This window comes from Simochromis diagramma, unplaced genomic scaffold (genome assembly GCF_900408965.1).
Source record: "Simochromis diagramma unplaced genomic scaffold, fSimDia1.1 OVJJ01000603.1, whole genome shotgun sequence".
Classification (NCBI taxonomy): Eukaryota; Metazoa; Chordata; class Actinopteri; order Cichliformes; family Cichlidae; genus Simochromis; species Simochromis diagramma.
Genome location: NW_024387414.1, coordinates 6,427,738 through 6,440,266, shown reverse-complemented (window position 1 = coordinate 6,440,266; position 12,529 = coordinate 6,427,738). Strand labels below are relative to the sequence as shown.

Sequence of the window (12,529 nt, the reverse complement as noted above, 5' to 3'; positions counted from 1 at the left end):
TATCATAACTACTATTTTTGAAATTGCTGTTAAATAAGAAGAAATGTCCCAGTTTTAAAGTAGATCAGAACAGAAGTGTGTGCAGAAACTGGCAGCCAGTTTGCAGGGTGAGAGCCCCACTAGGGACTCCAACACATCACTGCTGTCACTGCCTCACCCTGTAAAAAGCTGCTTTCCAAGAGTGGAGAAAAACCACCCTGAAGTCGATACACATACATTTTCATTCAAAATGTATTTTGACGGGATTTGATAGGCCAAATGTCTCTGACACTTCACCATCTGATAAAGGTCTGAAGGGTTTCTCGACTCACCCCACATGTATTTCCTACTGATTGATATCTCCCTTTCTCACTTCCGCTTTTATTAAAGGAGTTATATATGGCATTCAGGTGCACAAGCATGTCAGACTAAAACAAGGAGAAAAAAAAATCAGAGCCAGAGAGGTCTTAGACCCTTTTAGCAGTTCATTGGGGCCATATTAGAAAAGCCAGACCAATGGAAAGGTAGGAAAAGGTAGATTATATTTTTGGCTCCAGAAATGCACTTGTGTAAATATCATAAATATCACAGAAACTTTAAGCATTATAAAAACTGCTCGTCTTATACCTAATATTCATTTTTCTTTTACTTGCACTTTTCCGTCACACAGGATCATTCGAGGATCAGTGTTGGCTTTACTACCAGATGCCTGTCACATCGCTGCCATCATCCAGTTATTGAAGCTTATTCTCTTGTTGCACCCGTCATTAAGCTTCTTTGGATGAGGTAGTTGGTGAAATGCCATAAATGTAAAAATTTGAAGGTTGTCATCAATCAGCAGGTGTAGGCTTAGAAAGTTTTTTAACCACATAATACCAGACTAAAATAGTCTCCTTTGTCTTCCTTCTTAAAGCAGCTAAAGCACACTGAAGACTGTGTTAGATTGTTACTGTATCTTTTTATTTATTTTATCACTTGCTGTGATGTGAGATGATTAAATAATATCTCACATGTGTAAACTGGAAACATTTTCATATTATTTTATCGGTTTTATCACCTTAATATCTATATCTGTCATTATGCAAATTAACTAAACCAGAGCTCATTAATTGTCAAACTAACAACTGTTTTACCTAGTCATGCATCTAAAGCTGCTCAAAATAATTGGGTTGTTATATTTTGCTAGAATGAACTGAAAATGTGCCACAATGTATCAATAAAAAACAAATAAAGAAACACAAAGAAAAAGAAAGACTTTCCAATTCCCTGACAAGCACTGCCGTCTTTGTAAAACTGGCACCTTTGCCTCCTGATTTGGTAACTTTTTCAACTGATTCAAAGACCTTTAAGAACAAAGAAAATGGTACCATAAACAGGCCTGCTCAAACAAAGTGCCATATAATCATTTCAATGAAATAGGATGATACTCAAATATACTTTTATGTAAAGTGATGATCTGGTCATGCGCACTATAACCCTTGTTTCACATAAACCCTTTCACAGAAACATAAACCCTTCAACCAATTAGAATCTTCCCTAATCACATGAGCCAAGGTGTGAAAACGGGCGTAGGTCACAATCAGCCAGGGTTTCGGGTGAGCTCATTGGGAAACCTGGCCCCACCCTATCACGTGATCAAGCAACTTAAAGAAGTCCAGACGCTTTTATTTCTAATCTCCTTAGACTACGATGACCTGGATGACTCAGAAGCTTCACAGACATTTCACCATCTTGTCCCAGTTTGCATTTAACCCTCAACTGATTTAAAAATATATCTTGAGCAGCTATTAAAGTAACAAGTAAGCCTATTATATAATTACATTTGGGGAAATACTTATTTAAACCCTTTCTGAATTTGTAAGATTGCCCACTTATAAAGAAATTAATTTTCTTATTTTTATAGGAGCAATGGCCTACAAGACCATCGGCAAGAAGCCAGATGATAAGCTGACAATTATGTGGAAATGAAAGAAATGACCATCAATAGCTCTGAGTCTGGAGTGCCGTCCAAGATCTTGCCTCATGAGAAAAGGATAACCATTACATTACATTAAAAATTTGGTGGATCAACAAAAAACTACACGGGAAAAGCTTGTTAATGATCTGAAAGCAACTAGGACCACAGTCAATAACAGCAAAGTCCCCTGCCTGTGTTAAATTTGGTAGTGAACATCTAAATGATTCAGAGACAGCTTAGGAGAAAGTGCTGTGGTCAGCTGAACTCAAACTCTCTAGCATCAGCTTGATCCCCAAAGTCAAGCATGGAGGTGGACACATTATGCTTTCGAGCTGTTGGACCAAATTCTCTCCTGAGATGTGAGCAAACTTGGTGACCCATCCATTCATCCAAGCTCTTCCACTTATCCTTATCAGGGTTGGGGGGAGGCTGGAGCCTATCCAAGCTACGACCTGGACTGGTAGCTAATCTGACGCAAGGATAACATAAAGAGGTAGACAACCATTTTCACTCACATTCACAATTTAGAATTTGGAATCACCAGTTAATCTAATCCGGATAAGACACAGTACCTGGAGAAAACCCATGCAAACATGCACACAGAAAGGTCCTGGCTAGATGTGGAGTCGAATCGAGTACCTTCTTGCTGTTCCTCTTACCTTACTGCTGTGCTTGCAAGCAAGGGTTTTCAGTAACTACTAAGTTATGCCTTGGTGGAGTCTTACATACAAATCTGTGTTTTTTTTGTTGTTTTTTTCTGTAAACTGTAATGTGATTTTTCTGCAAATTACCCAAATAATTAGACTCTGTTCATTTCTTTGCAAGTAAACCAGCTTAAAAATAATGAAGGGGGTCAAATAATTTTTTACTCCCACCGCACATTCGTAATAAGGACCTGAGGAAAAATGCATCTATGTGAACATAGAGCAAAGGTTCCATACTATCAGGTACTGAATGTAATTCCACTTCTGGGAGTATGTGCATACCCATATGGAAAAGAAATAGTAAAAACTTATATGATTTAACTCATGAAAGTGGCCACTTTCTCATTACTTTCATATATTGTTTTAGTAAGTATCCAAAACATACAAGTTTCATTATATAATCTTTCAAGGGATCTTATATCTGTTTTCACTCTTGTATGCTTTTCATACAAGTTTCACACAAGACAGATACAATCTTTATAAGATTTATATATATCTTTTCCATATGGGTAAGCTCCTTACTATTAGTTTTGTGGGCTGGCAAGAGGAGTCCTGATTTTAGTCTGTGATGTGCCACTTGTTGGCTTCATGTCTGCTGCCTGCAGGTACTTGATGCACAATTTTTCCTTAAAAACATATCAAGAACTGTCAAACAATAGAAAATTGTAAGAAAAATCTGCATAATAACAACATATCTACATAAAAAGTCCTAAAAGCTCCTCAGATTTCAATTATTTCCCTCTTGTGTGCTCTCAAAGTACCATGGTCCTTTGATCTGATTGGTTGAAGTCAGCCTGACAATGAAAGATAGCTCATCCAATCATGTGACAATAACATTTTGAATTGCCTGCCCTTTCTGAGCACTTACCAGGAATTACTTCCCAAATTGTCCCATGTAATAAATAATGCGGAATTGCAGATTAAGAGCAAAGCTTATGGTGTTTTTAAAATGTACCCAATCATCAGTGTTTATAGTAAAATCTGAGCCGACAGAGGAAGTAAACAAGTTTTCAATTGTGTGGCAACATTTGCTTCTATTCTAAACAACTGGAGTTCCTGGAGACAATTTGGTTTCAAATTTAAAAAGACACGCATCTGTTACATGTTGAAAATATAGCCAACAAAATGGTTTTAAAACTAAGTTAATGATTCAATCAGCTCTTTGTTTTTTGTTAAGTTTTACTTTTAGAACTTCCTGAAAGTATTTTTTGTTAAAATATGTAGAATTTGACCAATTACAATGTGTGAAATCACAGGCGGTGGGTTTTCTGTAGTATAATCATGAACTTGTAGTAATGAAGCAATGATGGTATTGCTTTTATTTAATGCTCAGTAATTCACATTGGGGAGTGTAGACAAAAACAACAAGTGACACGACAAACTAGTAGTTAAATACTGATGCAGATCTCACACATAGTAAACTTTTAAAATTTTAAAAACGTCATCAAGTTTGAAAACAAATGTAGTCTTGAGCCATTAGTCTCAATAAGAGCTGATGATCAGGATGAAGAAGTCAAATAAGTTTCTTGGAGTCTAGTGGATCATCTTCTTCTTTCATCTGCTCCCTTTAGGGCAGCGGTCCCAATCCCTGGGCCATGGACTGGTACTGGTATGTGAGTCACTTGGTACCGGGCCGCGAGAGTTGAGGCTCGGGTGTGAAATTTATGGTTTTCGGGGTTTTTAATGTTAACTCTGGGTCTTTTCCCGTGTCGTAGATGTGTGTCTTATTTTGAAAGAAATATTTACGTGTTAGAATAGAATAGAATAGCTCTTTATTGTCATTGTTACAAAAAAGAGCAAAGCGGTGAGTAAACAAACCTAAACTGGGGAAAACTAAAGAACTAAACTTAAACCAAACACGCACAGGAGGAGGAACAAAATGCACAAAGAAAGATGGCGGAGAGATGCAGAATGAACACCAGGTTACACAAAGTAATGCAGACAGACATGGCGTTAAACAGACGACACGACAGAGAGCACAGGAAAACACAGGGCTTAAATACACGGGGAGTAATCAGGGAATGGGCCACAGGAGGGAGACACAGCTGGGAGCAATTAGGCTAACGAGACAGGGGAGAGGTAAAACTGAACACGCTGACATGAGACATGAACTTTCAGAATAAAACAGGAAACTAACAGACACAGAGAACCAGACAGGCATGAAACAAAAACACTAACACATAGCAAACCTAAACAAAAGACAACAGAATAACCGAGAACAAAGAATAATATAAAGAAACACAAAAACACCGAGTCCTCAGACTCAGGACCATGACAATCTCTCCATGTGTGTGAAGTACACGATAGCATAAGTATTTACACAATAACACAGACAAATTTACATTTACGCCTTGAGGTGACTGTTGTTGTGATTTGGCGCTATATAAATAAAATTGAATTGAATTGAATTTACGTATTACCATGGTGACCAGAGCGCATTAACGGGCAGAAAGTAGAATGTTACTCTCAATGTTGTTGGCGCATTTCAGGAGGATGCTGCTAATAAAGTTACACAATTACACAGTGAATGTAATTCTGTAACTTTTACACAATTAAAAGTTGTGTAAACTTTTAATTTTGTAAATATTTATTATTACATTTAAAAAATACCACAGTTTTTGTCTTGGTCGTATCATTTTATTTTGTTGTATTTATCCGCGACACCTTAAAGGCCGGTCCATGAAAATATTGTCTGACATTAAACCGGTCCGTGGCACAAAAAAGGTTGGGGACCGTTGCTTTAGGGGTTTCCATAGTGAGTCATCTGCCTCTATCTCACCATACCAAATAATGATTTGTAATTGATGGAGGCCGCTTTCAATATAATTGTTATTATTTTGTGTTTAACTTAATTTTAAAATAATAACTTTTCACTTTAGATTTGTACACACTTGTAACGGAACTGTGATAACTGACTGTGTACAAAACTGCACAAATTAATAAAGTAAACACTACAACACCTCATTTGTATAGGTTGACCCTGCTTCCTTATTTCCTGGGTGTGAATATTTCATCTGGTTTGTTTTGCTCAGCCGCTAAATAGCTACCAGCCACCTCATTCCTCTCCACTGATGGGAATGAAGGTGCCATTATGGAGTGCACCTATTGATAGTGGCGAGGACAAGTTACTTTAACCTTCAGTTTCCTCTGCAGGCGGACTCGGGCTGCATCCTGCAGCCTATTTACCCAGAGTGGCACGCTGAAAAGCCCTGAGATTAAATCTCCATCCTGCAGCTCAGCATCATTCATTTGTCCTGGCTCACCTGAGGCCTCAGCGCCAGCAAACATTCTCCCTGGAGGCCGAGAGGCAATGCAGCGCTGAGATTTACTCAGCTAGTCAGGTCAGGCTGCTGGAGGAGCACAGATGTTTGGAGGGCTTTGTTCTGTACCCACATGTGTGTCTGTGTGCATGCATGCATTTCACCACAGCTACCTGCCAACTTTCTCCAGTGTCAGTATGTGCGTGTGTGTGTTTGTCTCCAACTGCCAACATTGTGCACTGACGTGGCTGTTTATGCCTCACAGGAGGACTGAGTATTTCTTTGTATCTCACTAGCGTCCCTAAGTGTGCGGTGGGTTGATCAGTGTGCATCTACTGGACATTGACAATCTATCCTCTGCAGAGTGACTGCTTCTAATATTGAGAAGTGGTGGCCTAATTAAAAATGCTGAGAACGTCCACACAAATTCTCATTTCGGGCATCAGCTTCACATTCATTTATTTTGTCCATAAAGCTACTTTTAAGGAGTTTTTGCCACTCATAAAACTTTTTCTTATAGAAAACTAAATGGGAACTATAATAGGGTTCAACCACTATTAATTTAAATTTAAATTCAAATGTATAAAAAGCAAATGTTTTACGATATTCTGATAAGTACTGCAGTCCAAATCATTAGCATAAAAAACAAATATTATCACAAACACACTCACTTGGAAAAAAAATCCCCCTCTGTTCATTTACTGCCCTCCTAGATTTTATCACAATATAAATGTAGAGATCATTTCACTGAGACCACTGTAATTTACCTGTAGTTTAGTCTGCCTACAAAAAGTGCACCGCAGGATGTGAACAGTCAGAAGAGAGGCACTCATCCAGCAGCTAATAGCATACAAAAAGCTCACGCCATTAAATTCACTGCAGCATAGGGGCTGTGTCTGCTGGCATCGCTGGGCAACAGTGACATGAACACCCGCATTTACTGTTGACTCTCTGTGGGTATCTACTCCTAACCTGCTGTGGCTGGCTTACTGCCGGCCTATGTGTTTGCTGCTGCTGCCGCTGCTGCCTGGCATTAGTGAAAACTCTGGCTTATGTGAAATAACACCTACACATGACAAAAATAAAGAATGCATCACCCATAACATCATCCTGATGACACTAGCTTTGTTCAGAAATGATTAAAAGCAAGCCCGTGGAATAAGCTGGCATTTTTTTCTTTTAAAGGTTATTTTATCATTCTTATTTTCACAGTAGCAAGGTTTTACTGGGGCACCTTTTCATTTCATTAGACATTTTTTCACATGCCCTCTTTCAAAAATGTGTTTATGTTTCATAATGGTATTTTTCCAGTGTCGCTTTTATTTCTCAATGACGGTTATGAAAGAGCATAATAAAGCAGCCGCCGCCCCCTCACCTTTTCATCCAATAGCATGTCAGCCAAGAGCACACAGGCCCCCTTGAGCAAGGCTTCACTCAAAAATAACAGAAGTAGATGTGCAAAGAATGAAAGACCTCCATACACCTGGCTAATTGCTGTGGAAAGTGGGCAAGAGTGATGGGAATTTTTGGGCTATTTGACAAATACTTTGGATTGAATCATATCAAATACTGGCAAGATCACTGCTAGCCTAGTTTCACTGGAACCTAGGAACTGTTTTTGGTGTGGCAGCAGGTGCTGAGCTTGCTGAAGACAGGCTTTCAATGTGACTGGATGAAAAATCAATAAAACTAGGGGACTGAGACTGGATCTTGGCATATTAATCAAAATTAGAAGATAGCAAATAAAACGAAACCAACCCCAAAGTGCCAACAACCTGCAATTCCTCATGTGGCCAGATGAGGCTGGCTCAAAAACTGAGTGAATCCCCACAGAAATGAAAATGTTTTCTCCATGGCTGATTTCTCCTTGCATAACAACTAATGGAGTGTGAATCTGTTATAACTTAGTCATTCAAATCTTTTTAAGGGCTACAGTTTGCATTACTTGTCGTGAGTGACAGGTGGATGGCAACACAGGTAGCTTTAGCTAATAGTTGATTCAAGTCACTTAGCCGGACCTCTCGACTCCTTGGAGATCGAGCATTTTAATGGCATTAAATGACAAAAAAGATGGCTTGCTGTGTAGTTAAATGCAGTTAGCAAGAGCCTGTCCATGCTCCACCTTTGCTGAATGACACATTTTCTATGTGTGTGTGCCATTGTGTGTATGTATCTGTGCATATGTGTATATCTATGCTAAATTTAGTGTTTTAAACATGGCTTTAGTAACCATGCTGTTATTCAATAGCCATCTTTTATGTAATCTTTTCTCATATTGTGCTGTCACTCTTCTAGCTGCTGTGGTTGTTTCTGTACTGTGTGTACCACAGAACCTGCTCACACACTCACAGGCTAAGTGTGATACTGAAGGAGTTGTTGAGTTTTATTAAAAAGCAGGAAAAAGAAACACAGTGAAGCTGGACATTGGTGACAAAGGTCCAGTGTTTTTATACAATATGGCCAGAATGAAATAAAAATGAATCCTAATTTAACTCATATATGAAAATACAGTCACAAAAGAAGGAAATGGCTGTTGTTTGCAGGCATCACACAATTAACACAAATTCTTATTTATATACTAATAGATATACTGCATATATTTACATATTTAATATTTAACAGTGGTACCATACTATAACGCTTATTCTGATTGATTTCCTTTTGACAATAACTTCTCCCTAAGCACAGCCTTATTGTTATTGCTGAATTAAACGTTACGCTTTAAGCACTTAAGCACTAAGTTCTTAACACTTGCGGCTCATGGGAGTTTCTTTAAAAGTCTTAACTAGTTATAGTTGACATCCTGAAGGAGATGAGGCATGTTACCCACCCTTAGCTGTTAGTCCCCATAGATGCAGTATAAATTGTGTTTGTATTATAAAAGCAGAAAAGCGCGTTTATGTAACTTTGCTTGGGAAAATTGGTGTTATTTAGATTTGTATTATTCTGTAGCTGAAATGCTGTGGGCTGGGTCCTCTGTGATGGGAATTAATTATTCATTATGGTGCCGACCTGTCAACACTGACAAGAATGTGTTATTTAAATTCAAATGCACAGCTGTATGTTCCTGTGTTAATACAGAAAACAAATCAGTGTTGGTGTACTTTAAATACTCTCACACTCCAGTATATGTCCCAAGTTATAATGCTGCGAGCAATTAATTTCAATTTAAAATAACAGGAGTAAAAAAAAAAAAAAAGATAAATATTTCTGTATTTTAAGTGTGTTTTAGATTTCTTTCTGGTTTTCTCAATCGAAAAACCACAACCTTGTGAGATCTTCAGCAAATCTACTTGTAGGTTTTTGTCTTTCAGGAGACAGTTTTCACTCAATTTTATCAGACATAAAGAAGCATCATTTCAGATTTTGTTCAGCAAAGAACCTTCCAGGTTGAAGCTGAAAGGAAATCATCTTGAACTTTTCTTTTGGGGGGGGGAACACACTTAAATAGGTTGTTTGAATTCACAACTGTCTAGCCTGTGGGTCTGTTCTGTTTCAAACTATAATTCATAGAATTGCAGCCTTGGAACACGATAACTGCCTTTCAATCAATCTGCGCTGCATTTCCATTCATTTGCTTCGCTTTCAAGTTGCCAAATTAGTCACTCCTTGTACCTGCTGGAAACATTTTGATCTTCAAAAACAGCACCTTGAGCATTACTTTGTCTCTGCTGCACAAATGTAGAGGGGGCAGAGTGAGGGTTTGTCCGAAACCTGCCCAGAAGTACTATCCCTAATAACATGGTTATAATGAAAGGCTATATGCTATACTCCAACATCAAAAGCTATTGTCTAATTTTGGCCAGCGGGATGTGACAAATCCGTAATTAAAATAGCAAGCTCGGTGATAAAACAAAGCCACTTGCTGGGAGACAGCGGATCTGGATAGATATAGATCTGTCATTAGGCTAAAGAATTGTCCTTTGCCTTTCCTACCTTTATCTCCCTAATGCGGCTACATTTCCCCAGGATTGGCCTTTTTCAGTGGAAACCCCCCCTAAAAAAGCTCATCTCAACAAACGTCATCATCAGTCACGGCTCACGCATTTAACACAGCAAAACTAGAGGCCACCAGTTCAACCGAAATATAAACCAATTGCATGATGCTGCAGCGTGTTTCTAAATTGGTGCGAGAATGACAGCTGTGTTTTCCAGCCTGTTTAATTCTACATGTGTACAGGTTGATGGTTCAACTAGAGGGCAACTATAATGTGATGAAGTTAATGTTCATTTTTCAAATTCCCTCCCGCAGCGAGGGACTGACTGCAGCACTGATCTCAGGTGGCACAGCCTAAACAGCCAAGATACAGTGCGCTCTATTTAGTGTGACTGGAACTATTTAACCATTGGTGCCAATATTTATATTCTTTTGGCAGGTTTGACTTGTAGATCAAACACTCATGAATAATACATTTGGTAAGGGCACACTGGAATCATTGGTGTAAGCTTTGCAGCAGGCAGTTTCCCTTCAATGCAGCTGTTTTAACAGGAGCCAGAATGGCACAAAGCAGCCAGAACAACAGCTAAATACGGTTCCTCCCCCTCATTGTTATCGCTGGAGCTGATTTCAAAATGCACACAGCATGACAGCAAGGGACACTATAAATCACCCAGAGGTAGCAGAAGCAGGCTGGGACTGACCAGCACATTAGTGTACTCTTGATGGGCACAGGTAAGGAGAAGTATGGGTGTGTTAAATTTATGTATGTGTTAGGTAGCGTCTCTATTGCTAGACTGAACTATGGATGTATGTGTGTGTATGTGTGAAAGACAGAAAGAGAGAGAGAGAGAGACAGAGACACCCAGGCAGCAAGCTATTCTCCTGGATAAGAAGCTTTCAAGTAAATGAATGAATACATTATGGATTAGTGGCCGAGTACCAGAAAGCAGCTATGCTGTATCTGAGCTGAGTGCAGCTCTTGTGTTGGCAAGTGAAGGTGCAAAACAATAAGTCGGTAGGAGGCCAGGTAGACAATTTGGACCTGGGAGGCCCTTGGGGGCACCTAAGGGACCCTTGACTTGGGATGCTTATCAATCATCAATTATACAGATGAAAGTAGAAAACTAAGGTGACATGCGGCAAATTCCTGGTACATAAAAACCACACTAGGAGTATGCGTACATTCAGATCCATGCATTAATTTTCACTCCCATAGACCCACACACACACTAGCTGCAAATATAGACATGGATACACAGAGACATTTCCCCTCCCTGTGTCCTCAGGGTAAAGAATGCATTCATATTCAGCGAATGATCGGCGGAGGCAGAAACCGTTTGGATCCATTTTGTTTTTGTAGCCGATGGCAGGAAGCAGCGGCCATTATGACCTTGTGATGAATTCAGGGTTCATTTCCTACGGTTTCTTTTTTATTTTTTAACGCATGCACACAGAATTAAATTTAAAAAAAAAAAGAAAAGAAAAAAAGAACAAAGGGAACTGCGCACTGAGAGGAAGAACATTCAGTAAAGACTAAGTCGAAGCTGTCATGGCGCTCATTCATGGTGCGACTTTCAATTCCAGGTGCACGGTGATTGAGAGAAAGTTTCATTTGTGCCCACTGTCATTTATTCATTAGCTCCCGATCAGCTCTCCTGTGCAAGGCGTGAGATGTTATAAATCAGTCACTGGCTAGACATTAACAATTCATGCAATTCATAATACATAAGACCAGTCATTTATTTATCACCTCTAAATGGGATTTCCTTCATTCTCATTGGCTGCAAGTCAGAAGTCAACTTCTGTTAGCCCGTCCAGCAGCCATTTTGAACCAAGTTGTAAATGACGTAAATCTGTGCTGAACGGGACTGTCAGACAGGAAGAGCTCCTGCTTCCTAACTAAATCTGGTTGGTTTGACTGGTATCATTTCAAATAAAAGCAGCAGGCGTTAGGCTGAGGCTCGCTGTTGGCACAGTAGTTTTCTGCTGATTCTCTTGAGCAGTCAATGTAATTGTGAGTAATTAGGCCTTAAAGTACTGTTGTCTTTCTCCAACCTGGAACATGTCTCCCGAGGGAAAGCATGTGATATTTTTTTTCAGGGTATTGGAACGGCAGTCACTGATATACAGAAGGAGGCTTTTGCTAAACAGGCCCTATATGAAAAGCCTGGCACCATGCCACCTGATGCAAACACCATATGATCACGCCGACTCTCTAGATGAATCTAAATTATACCTTTGCCCCGAGGGCCTCAGCAATTCTCATTGAAAAGAGACACAGCTAATTATAATGGAGGTACAACAGCCTCATAGAGCCTCATAAAGATGTGGTGTTTGATATCTGGCTCTCTGACCAGATGCTGCTCTTTTCTTTACACTACATAACATGCTGTGGCACTCTGTCTGCTTCATATGTGCCCTGCAGTTTTAGTTTAATTAGCCAGATCCTAGAAAAACGCTGCAATATAATTTGCAATAATGGTAGCCGGTAGTAATGAGGGATAGCACTATGATAGAGGAATATGCCAAAATGATGTTTCTTACTCAGAGAAGCAAAGAACCTTAACCCACATGTCACCTGTGCACACAGCATGTGGGTTAAACATTGTCTATTAGAGGTGTGAACACACTGCAAATTTGGACTCACCAGTCAACCTAACATGCATATCTCTGGATTGTGGGAGCAAGC

At 39.3% G+C, this 12,529-nt stretch overlaps 1 protein-coding gene across 2 annotated transcripts in view; it reads right to left on the bottom strand.

Annotated features, from left to right (window-relative positions):
• Window positions 1–12,529, bottom strand: part of ntrk3b (neurotrophic tyrosine kinase, receptor, type 3b) — a 219,926-nt gene that overhangs the window by 41,054 nt on the left and 166,343 nt on the right. The window lies entirely within an intron of this gene.